General features: G+C 47.6%; 1 protein-coding gene across 3 annotated transcripts in view; it reads right to left on the reverse strand.

The window, feature by feature from the left end:
* Positions 1 to 12,143, reverse strand: part of LOC130312782 (transcription factor HES-3-like) — a 56,852-nt gene that overhangs the window by 13,351 nt on the left and 31,358 nt on the right. For all 3 annotated transcript variants that reach the window (XM_056552597.1, XM_056552596.1, XM_056552595.1), the window contains exon 2: positions 369 to 627. The gene's annotated coding sequence lies outside the window, so the exon portion shown is untranslated. The remainder of the gene's footprint in view (positions 1 to 368; positions 628 to 12,143) is intronic.

Raw genomic sequence — 12,143 nt, forward strand, 5'->3', positions numbered from 1 at the left:
TCTATCTATCTCTCATATCTATCTCATATCTATCTATCTATCTATCTGTCTCATATCTATCTATCTATCTATCTCATATCTATCTATCTATCTATCTCATATCTATCTATCTATCTATCTATCTATCTATCTATCTCATATCTATCTCATATCTATCTATCTATCTATCTCATATCTATCTATCTCATATCTATCTCATATCTATCTATCTATCTATCTATCTATCTATCTCATATCTATCTATCTATCTCATATCTATCTATCTCATATCTATCTATCTATCTATCTATCTATCTATCTATCTATCTATCTATCCCAATTCTGGAGTACAGCAGCCCCAGTCCAGGGCTGACGTTATGGCTGTGTACATGGCTCCAGCTGCTGTTGGCGCTCTTTCTTTCCATCTCTTTCTTTCTCTTCTTCCTGGAGAGTGTGGAGAATCGTGGAGAATGGTTCTGGGCCCGGAGGAGGTGCAGGAATTCTCTTCTCTGTAATGTGACAATCCCTGAGGATCATTCACCAGGAGGGGGGATTGTTGTGGGGACGTTGGGGGCTTCAATTTATTTTATACTTTCAGGGTCTGGAATTTCCTTCTATTCAATAAAGAGAAGTGGATTCTTATGATGTCTACAGTAATGAAAAGGAATTATTATTATCATACAATAACATACAATCCCATCATATATACAATCCCATCAGATATACAATCCCATCTTATATACAATCCCATCATGTATACAATCCCATCAGATATACAATCCCATTATATATACAATCCTCCATCATATATACAATCCCCCATCATATATACAATCCCCATCATATATACAATCCAATAATATATACAATCCCCATCATATATACAATCCCCATCATATATACAATCCAATCAGATATACAATCCCATCATATATACAATCCCATCAGATATACAATCCCATCATATATACAATCCCATCATATATACAATCCCCCATCATATATACAATCCCATCATATATACAATCCAATCAATCATATATACAATCCCATCATATATACAATCCAATCCAATCATATATACAATCCCATCATATATACAATCCCCCATCATATATACAATCCAATCCAATCATATATACAATCTCATCATATATACAATCCAATCCAATCATATATACAATCTCATCATATATACAATCCCCCATCATATATACAATCCAATCCCATCATATATACAATCCCATCATATATACAATCCCATCATATATACAATCCCATCATATATACAATCCCCCATCATATATACAATCCCATCATATATACAATCCCATCATATATACAATCCCCCATCATATATACAATCCCCCATCATATATACAATCCCCATCATATATACAATCCCATCATATATACAATCCCCATCATATATACAATCCCCCAACATATATACAATCCTATCATATATATAATCTCATCATATATACAATCCCATCATATATACTGTATACAATCCCATCATATATACAATCCTCCATCATATATACAATCCAATCACATATACAATCCAATCATATATACAATCCCATCATATATACAAACCCAATCAATCATATATACAATCCAATCACATATACAATCCAATCATATATACAATCCTCCATCATATATACAATCCCATCATATATACAATCCCATCATATATACAATCCCCCATCATATATACAATCCTCCATCATATATACAATCCCATCATATATACAATCCCATCATATATAAAAACCCATCATATATACAATCCAATCATATATACAATCCAATCATATCTACAATCCAATAATATATACAATCACCCATCATATCTACAATCCTCCATCATATCTACAATCCTCCATCATATATACAATCCCATCATATCTACAATCCCCCATCATATATACAATCCCATCATATATGTGATGTTGATGAGTAATGATGTGATATGATGCGTGATGATGTGATGGGTGATGATGTAATGGGCGATGATGTGATGGGTGATGATGTGATGGGTGATAATGTGATGGGTGATGATGTGATGAGTGATGATGTGATGTGATGATGCTGATGAGTGATGATTTGATGTGATGAGTTATGATGTGATGTGATGCGTGATGATGTGATGGGTGATGATGTGATGGGTGATGATGTGATGGGTGATGATGTGATGGGTGATGATGTGATGGGTGATGATGTGATGCGTGATGATGTGATGGGTGATGATGTGATGGGTGATAATGTGATGTGATGATGCTGATGAGTGATGATTTGATGTGATGAGTTATGATGTTGTCACGATCCCGGCTGGTAGGAGGTGGATTCTCTGTGCCAGAGAGGGATTGGCGAGGACCGTGCTAGTGGACCGGTTCTAAGTCACTACTGGTTTTCACCAGAGCCCGCCGCAAAGCGGGATGGTCTTGCTGCGGCGGTAGTGACCAGGTCGTATCCACTAGCAACGGCTCAACCTCTCTGACTGCTGAAGATAGGCGCGGTACAAGGGAGTAGACAAGAGCAAGGTCGGACGTAGCAGAAGGTCAGGGCAGGCAGCAAGGATCGTAGTCAGGGGCAACGGCAGGAGGTCTGGAACACAGGCTAGGAAAAAACAAGGGAACGCTTTCACTAGGCACAAGGGCAACAAGATCCGGCAAGGGAGTGCAGGGGAAGTGAGGTATAAGTAGGGAGTGCACAGGTGGAAACTAATCAAGGTAATTGGGAAGATTGGACCAGGCACCATCATTGGTGCACTGGCCCTTTAAATCGCAGAGACCCGGCGCGCGCGCGCCCTAGGGAGCGGGGCCGCGCGCGCCGGGACAGGACCGACGGAGAGCGAGTCAGGTACGGGGACCGGGGTGCGCATCGCGAGCGGGCGCCACCCGCATCGCGAATCGCATCCCGGCTGGAGGCGGTACCGCAGCGCACCCGGTCAGTGGATCTGACCGGGGCGCTGCAGCAACGAGGATGAGGCGAGCGCTCCGGGGAGGAACGGGGACCCGGAGCGCTCGGCGTAACAGTACCCCCCCCCCTTGGGTCTCCCCCTCTTCTTGGGGCCAAAGAACCTGAGGACCAAAAACTCAATTTTTCCGTGATGAGGTCCGAGGCACATTAGGAGGGGTTCCGTGCGGTAACGCACGGCACAGTCCAATCTTTCATTGTAAACACAATTGATGTAGAGGGGTCTGGCGAGACTGGTCACAGGGACGTTGAACCTGTTGATAAGAGAGGCCAAAAAAAAATTTCCTGCAGATCCGGAATCCAAGAAGGCCATAGTAGAGAAGGAGAAGGTAGAGGCAGATATCCGCACAGGCACAGTAAGGCGTGGAGAAGCAGAGTTGACATCAAGAACTGTGTCACCTCTGTGCGGAGTCAGCGTACGTCTTTCCAGGCGGGGAGGACGGATAGGACAATCCTTCAGGAAGTGTTCGGTACCGGCACAGTACAGGCAGAGATTCTCCATGCGGCGTCGTGTCCTCTCTTGAGGTGTCAAGCGAGACCGGTCAACTTGCATAGCCTCCACGGCGGGAGGCACAGGAACGGATTGCAGAGGACCAGAGGAGAGAGGAGCCGAGGAGAAAAAACGCCTCGTGCGAACAAAGTCCATATCCAGGCGGAGCTCCAGACGCCATCCGGAAAAACGCATGTCAATGCGAGTGGCAAGATGAATGAGTTCATGTAGGTTAGCAGGAGTTTCTCGTGCGGCCAGAACATCTTTAATGTTGCTGGATAGGCCTTTTTTAAAGGTCGCGCATAGGACCTCACTATTCCAGGACAACTCGGAAGCAAGAGCACGGAACTGAATGGCGTACTCGCCAACGGAAGAAACACCCTGGGCCAGGTTCAGCAGGGCAGTCTCGGCAGAAGAAGCTCGGGCAGGCTCCTCGAAGACACCACGGACCTCAGCGAAGAAGGACTGGACTGTGGCCGTGGCAGGATCATTGCGGTCCCAGAGTGGTGTGGCCCCAGACAAGGCCTTTCCAGAAAGGAGACCACAGCAGAGTTTAGAGTCCCCATCAAATTTGTCCGGCAGGGACAAGCAGGGGTTAGGAGCGGCCGGTTGCTGCGGAGGAGTTGCAGGAGCCGGCGGAGGAGATGGTTGTTGCAGCTGTAGCTGTGACTGAAATTGTGACTGAAGCTGCTGTATCTGTGACTGAAGTTGCAGTGTCACGGAGGTCAAGTATGCCAGCTGGTGATTTCGTTGGGCGATCTGTCGGGCTTGCTGGGCGACCACCGTGGTGAGGTCGGCGACAACTGGCAGAGGAACTTCAGCGGAATCCATGGCCGGATCTACTGTCACGATTCCGGCTGGTAGGAGGTGGATTCTCTGTGCCAGAGAGGGATTGGCGAGGACCGTGCTAGTGGACCGGTTCTAAGTCACTACTGGTTTTCACCAGAGCCCGCCGCAAAGCGGGATGGTCTTGCTGCGGCGGTAGTGACCAGGTCGTATCCACTAGCAACGGCTCAACCTCTCTGACTGCTGAAGATAGGCGCGGTACAAGGGAGTAGACAAAGGCAAGGTCGGACTTAGCAGAAGGTCGGGGCAGGCAGCAAGGATCGTAGTCAGGGGCAACGGCAGGAGGTCTGGAACACAGGCTAGGAACAAACAAGGGAACGCTTTCACTAGGCACAAGGGCAACAAGATCCGGCAAGGCAGTGCAGGGGAAGTAAGGTATAAGTAGGGAGTGCACAGGCGGAAACTAATCAAGGTAATTGGGAAGATTGGACCAGGCACCATCATTGGTGCACTGGCCCTTTAAATCGCAGAGACCCGGCGCGCGCGCGCCCTAGGGAGCGGGGCCGCGCGCGCCGGGACAGGACCGACGGAGAGCGAGTCAGGTACGGGGACCGGGGTGCGCATCGCGAGCGGGCGCCACCCGCATCGCAAATCGCATCCCGGCTGGAGGCGGTACCGCAGCGCACCCGGTCAGTGGATCTGACCGGGGCGCTGCAGCAACGAGGATGAGGCGAGCGCTCCGGGGAGGAACGGGGACCCGGAGCGCTCGGCGTAACAGATGTGATGTGATGGGTGATGATGTGATGGGTGATGATGTGATGGGTGATGATGTGATGGGTGATGATGTGATGTGATGATGCTGATGAGTGATGATTTGATGTGATGAGTTATGATGTGATGTGATGGGTGATGATGTGATGAGTTATGATGTGATGGGTGATGATGTGATGGGTGATGATGTGATGGGTGATAATGTAATGGGTGATGATGTGATGCGATGATGTGATGGGTGATGATGTGATGGGTCATGATGTGATGGGTCATGATGTGATGGGTGATGATGTGATGGGTGATGATGTGATGAGTTATGATGTGATGGGTGATGATGTGATGATGTGATGGGTGATGATGTGATGGGTGATGATGTGATGCGATGATGTGATGGGTGATGATGTGATGGGTCATGATGTGATGGGGTGATGATGTGATGGGTCATGATGTGATGGGTCATGATGTGATGGGTGATGATGTGATGGGTGATGATGTGATGGGTGATGATGTGATGGGTGATGAGTGATGATGTGATGAGTTATGATGTGATGGGTGATGATGTGATGGGTGATGATGTGATGTGATGCGATGATGTGATGCTGTGATGTCACGAGCCTCTGCCCTGCATCGTCAGTCATCCGAAGTTCGCTCCGTGCACCGAAGGTCTGGTCTGTACTTTGTCAGGGGCGGAGTACCCCTTTAAGTAGCCAGCCAGTTTTTGGACCTTGAGGACCAGCCATAGTGATCAGCAGCATTGGTCACATGATCCTAAAAGAAATATTAGAGTTGGAGGGCTGGGACTACACTTGGCACATGGTGTTTCTTTGGGCCAGATGTTAGCCGGGAGTCAATAGGGAAGCCATTTTTTTCACCCTTAAGTGTCGTTATTAGGCTCAGTACCAATTGTACGCATGTTTTTTCTCCCAATTCTTTAATAGAAATCCTTTAGGCACATGATGAAAGAATCACCTGACCTGTAAGATACACTATTAAAATGCATTTACCATAGTAATTGTGCCCTATTGTGTCTCCTGATGGAACAGTCCTGGATTCAGGACCATAGAAAGTTCTATTTAGCATTTCCCCCATAGTGGAGTTAGCCCCCTGCATATGTTCTACACAAGGTCTTTGTGGCCGGCAGTTAATGGGTGTAATTCAGACGCACAATAAGGCAGCACCTCTGTGCATTATACAGTGCGGAGAACACACAAGGGCCTCCAATGGACAAATTAGCCGAGCTGGAGAAGTAATTTGTTATGTAATGATCCTGCTCTGCGCCTGCGGGGGTCCGCACCAGCCTGACACCCATCATTTACAGCTGAAAGGAACAAAACAAGTTGGGAAATTGTAGCAGGATCCAAGGCCCTAGGCAGAATATTGTCCCATAAACTGTGCACAGTCCCCTATAGTCTGCTGTATATACTCTATACAGAGCCCGGCCCTATATACTGTGCACTGCTGGTATATATCCCCTATAGTCTGCAGTATATACTCTATACAGAGCCCGGCCCCATAGACTGCACACTGCTGGTATATGTCCCCTATAGTCTGCGGTATATACTCTATACAGAGCCCGGCCCTATATACTGTGCACTGCTGGTATATGTCCCCTATAGTCTGCAGTATATACTCTATACAGAGCCCGGCCCCATAGACTGTGCACTGCTGGTATATGTCCCCTATAGTCTGCGGTATATACTCTATACAGAGCCCAGCCCTATATACTGTGCACTGCTGGTATATGTCCCCTATAGTCTGCTGTATATACTCTATACAGAGCCCGGACCCATAGACTGTGCACTGCTGGAATATGTCCCCTATAGTCTGCGGTATATACTCTATACAGAGCCCAGCCCTATATACTGTGCACTGCTGGTATATGTCCCCTATAGTCTGCTGTATATACTCTATACAGAGCCCGGCCCCATAGACTGTGCACTGCTGGTATATGTCCCCTATAGTCTACAGTATATACTCTATACAGAGCCCGGCCCCATAGACTGTACACTGCTGGTATATGTCCCCTATAGTCTACAGTATATACTCTATACAGAGCCCGGCCCCGTAGACTGTACACTGCTGGTATATGTCCCCTATAGTCTGCTGTATATACTCTATACAGAGCCCGACCCCATAGACTGTACACTGCTGGTATATGTCCCCTATAGTCTACAGTATATACTCTATACAGAGCCCGGCCCCATAGACTGTACACTGCTGGTATATGTCCCCTATAGTCTGCTGTATATACTCTATACAGAGCCCGGACCCATGGACTGTGCACTGCTGGTTTATGTCCCCTATAGTCTGCGGTATATACTCTATACAGAGCCCGGACCCATGGACTGTGCACTGCTGGTATATGTCCCCTATAGTCTGCGGTATATACTCTATACAGAGCCCGGACCCATAGACTGTGCACTGCTGGTATATGTCCCCTATAGTCTGCTGTATATACTCTATACAGAGCCCGGCCCCATAGACTGTGCACTGCTGGTATATGTCCCCTATAGTCTGCGGTATATACTTTATACAGAGCCCGGACCCATAGACTGTGCACTGCTGGTATATGTCCCCTATAGTCTGCAGTATATACTCTATACAGAGCCCGGCCCCATAGACTGTGCACTGCTGGTATATGTCCCCTATAGTCTGCGGTATATACTCTATACAGAGCCCGGCCCCATAGACTGTGCACTGCTGGTATGTGTCCCCTATAGTCTGCTGTATATACTCTATACAGAGCCCGGACCCATAGACTGTACACTGCTGGTATATGTCCCCTATAGTCTGCTGTATATACTCTATACAGAGCCCGACCCCATAGACTGTGCACTGCTGGTATATGTCCCCTATAGTCTGCGGTATATACTCTATACAGAGCCCGGACCCATAGACTGTGCACTGCTGGTATATGTCCCCTATTGTCTGCAGTATATACTCTATACAGAGCCCGGCTCCATAGACTGTGCACTGCTGGTATATGTCCCCTATAGTCTACAGTATATACTCTATACAGAGCCCAGCCCTATATACTGTGCACTGCTGGTATATATCCCCTATAGTCTGCGGTATATACTCTATACAGAGCCCGGACCCATAGACTGTGCACTGCTGGTATATGTCCCCTATAGTCTGCTGTATATACTCTATACAGAGCCCGGCCCCATAGACTGTGCAGTGCTGGAGACTGTACACTGCTGGTATATGTCCCCTATAGTCTGCTGTATATACTCTATACAGAGCCCGACCCCATAGACTGTACACTGCTGGTATATGTCCCCTATAGTCTACAGTATATACTCTATACAGAGCCCGGCCCCATAGACTGTACACTGCTGGTATATGTCCCCTATAGTCTGCTGTATATACTCTATACAGAGCCCGGACCCATGGACTGTGCACTGCTGGTATATGTCCCCTATAGTCTGCGGTATATACTCTATACAGAGCCCGGACCCATGGACTGTGCACTGCTGGTATATGTCCCCTATAGTCTGCGGTATATACTCTATACAGAGCCCGGACCCATAGACTGTGCACTGCTGGTATATGTCCCCTATAGTCTGCGGTATATACTCTATACAGAGCCCAGCCCCATAGACTGTGCACTGCTGGTATATGTCCGCTATAGTCTGCTGTATATACTCTATACAGAGCCCGGCCCTATAGACTGTGCACTGCTGGTATATGTCCCCTATAGTCTGCTGTATATACTCTATACAGAGCCCGGCCCCATAGACTGTGCACTGCTGGTATATGTCCCCTATAGTCTGCGGTATATACTTTATACAGAGCCCGGCCCCATAGACTGTGCACTGCTGGTATATGTCCCCTATAGTCTGCGGTATATACTCTATACAGAGCCCGGCCCTATAGACTGTGCACTGCTGGTATATGTCCCCTATAGTCTGCTGTATATACTCTATACAGAGCCCGGCTCCATAGACTGTGCACTGCTGGTATATGTCCCCTATAGTCTGCTGTATATACTCTATACAGAGCCCGGACCCATAGACTGTACACTGCTGGTATATATCCCCTATAGTCTGCTGTATATACTCTATACAGAGCCCGGCCCCATAGACTGTACACTGCTGGTATATGTCCCCTATAGTCTGCTGTATATACTCTATACAGAGCCCGACCCCATAGACTGTGCACTGCTGGTATATGTCCCCTATAGTCTGCGGTATATACTCTATACAGAGCCTGGCCCCATAGACTGTGCACTGCTGGTATATGTCCCCTATAGTCTGCGGTATATACTCTATACAGAGCCCGGCCCCATAGACTGTGCACTGCTGGTATATGTCCCCTATAGTCTGCGCTATATACTCTATACAGAGCCCGGCCCCATAGACTGTACACTGCTGGTATATGTCCCCTATAGTCTGCGCTATATATTCTATACAGAGCCCGGCCCCATAGACTGTGCACTGCTGGTATATGTCCCCTATAGTCTGCTGTATATACTCTATACAGAGCCCGGCCCCATAGACTGTACACTGCTGGTCTATGTCCCCTATAGTCTGCAGTATATACTCTATACAGAGCCCGGCCCCATGGACTGTACACTGCTGGTATATGTCCCCTATAGTTTGCGGTATATACTCTATACAGAGCCCGGCCCTATAGACTGTGCACTGCTGGTATATGTCCCCTAAAGTCTGCTGTATATACTCTATACAGAGCCCGGCCCCATAGACTGTGCACTGCTTGTATATGTCCCCTATAGTCTGCGGTATATACTCTATACAGAGCCCGGCCCCATAGACTGTGCACTGCTGGTATATGTCCCCTATAGTCTGCGGTATATACTCTATACAGAGCCCGGCCCCATAGACTGTGCACTGCTGGTATATGTCCCCTATAGTCTGCTGTATATACTCTATAAAGAGCCCGGACCCATAGACTGTGCACTGCTGGTATATGTCCCCTATAGTCTGCTGTATATACTCTATACAGAGCCCGGCCCTATAGACTGTGCACTGCTGGTATATGTCCCCTATAGTCTGCTGTATATACTCTATACAGAGCCCGGCTCCATAGACTGTGCACTGCTGGTATATGTCCCCTATAGTCTGCTGTATATACTCTATACAGAGCCCGGACCCATAGACTGTACACTGCTGGTATATATCCCCTATAGTCTGCAGTATATACTCTATACAGAGCCCGGCCCCATAGACTGTGCACTGCTGGTATATGTCCCGTATAGTCTGCTGTATATACTCTATACAGAGCCTGGCCCTATAGACTGTGCACTGCTGGTATATGTCCCCTATAGTCTGCTGTATATACTCTATACAGAGCCCGGCTCCATAGACTGTGCACTGCTGGTATATGTCCCCTATAGTCTGCTGTATATACTCTATACAGAGCCCGGCCCCATAGACTGTGCAGTGCTGGAGACTGTACACTGCTGGTATATGTCCCCTATAGTCTGCTGTATATACTCTATACAGAGCCCGACCCCATAGACTGTACACTGCTGGTATATGTCCCCTATAGTCTACAGTATATACTCTATACAGAGCCCGGCCCCATAGACTGTACACTGCTGGTATATGTCCCCTATAGTCTGCTGTATATACTCTATACAGAGCCCGGACCCATGGACTGTGCACTGCTGGTATATGTCCCCTATAGTCTGCGGTATATACTCTATACAGAGCCCGGACCCATGGACTGTGCACTGCTGGTATATGTCCCCTATAGTCTGCGGTATATACTCTATACAGAGCCCGGACCCATAGACTGTGCACTGCTGGTATATGTCCCCTATAGTCTGCTGTATATACTCTATACAGAGCCCGGCCCCATAGACTGTGCACTGCTGGTATATGTCCCCTATAGTCTGCGGTATATACTTTATACAGAGCCCGGCCCCATAGACTGTGCACTGCTGGTATATGTCCCCTATAGTCTGCGGTATATACTCTATACAGAGCCCGGCCCTATAGACTGTGCACTGCTGGTATATGTCCCCTATAGTCTGCTGTATATACTCTATACAGAGCCCGGCTCCATAGACTGTGCACTGCTGGTATATGTCCCCTATAGTCTGCAGTATATACTCTATACAGAGCCCGGCCCCATAGACTGTGCACTGCTGGTATATGTCCCCTATAGTCTGCTGTATATACTCTATACAGAGCCCGGACCCATAGACTGTACACTGCTGGTATATATCCCCTATAGTCTGCTGTATATACTCTATACAGAGCCCGGCCCCATAGACTGTACACTGCTGGTATATGTCCCCTATAGTCTGCTGTATATACTCTATACAGAGCCCGACCCCATAGACTGTGCACTGCTGGTATATGTCCCCTATAGTCTGCGGTATATACTCTATACAGAGCCCGGACCCATAGACTGTGCACTGCTGGTATATGTCCCCTATAGTCTGCGGTATATACTCTATACAGAGCCTGGCCCCATAGACTGTGCACTGCTGGTATATGTCCCCTATAGTCTGCAGTATATACTCTATACAGAGCCCGGCCCCATAGACTGTGCACTGCTGGTATATGTCCCCTATAGTCTGCGGTATATACTCTATACAGAGCCCGGCCCCATAGACTGTGCACTGCTGGTATATGTCCGCTATAGTCTGCTGTATATACTCTATACAGAGCCCGGACCCATACACTGTGCACTGCTGGTATATGTCCCCTATAGTCTGCGGTATATACTTTATACAGAGCCCGGCCCATAGACTGTGCACTGCTGGTATATGTCCCCTATAGTCTGCAGTATATACTATATACCGAGCCCGGCCCCATAGACTGTGCACTGCTGGTATATGTCCCCTATAGTCTGCGGTATATACTCTATACAGAGCCCGGCCCCATAGACTGTGCACTGCTGGTATATGTCCCCTATAGTCTGCGGTATATACTCTATACAGAGCCCGGCCCTATAGACTGTGCACTGCTGGTATATGTCCCCTATAGTCTGCAGTATATACTCTATACAGAGCCCGGCCCCATATACTGTGCACTGCTGGTATATGTCCCCTATAGTCTGCAGTATATACTCTATACAGAGCCCGGCCCCATAGACTGTGCACTGCTGGTATATGTCCCGTATAGTCTGCTGTATATACTCTATACAGAGCCTG

Source organism: Hyla sarda, unplaced genomic scaffold, assembly GCF_029499605.1.
Source record: "Hyla sarda isolate aHylSar1 unplaced genomic scaffold, aHylSar1.hap1 scaffold_1729, whole genome shotgun sequence".
NCBI lineage: Eukaryota > Metazoa > Chordata > Amphibia > Anura > Hylidae > Hyla > Hyla sarda.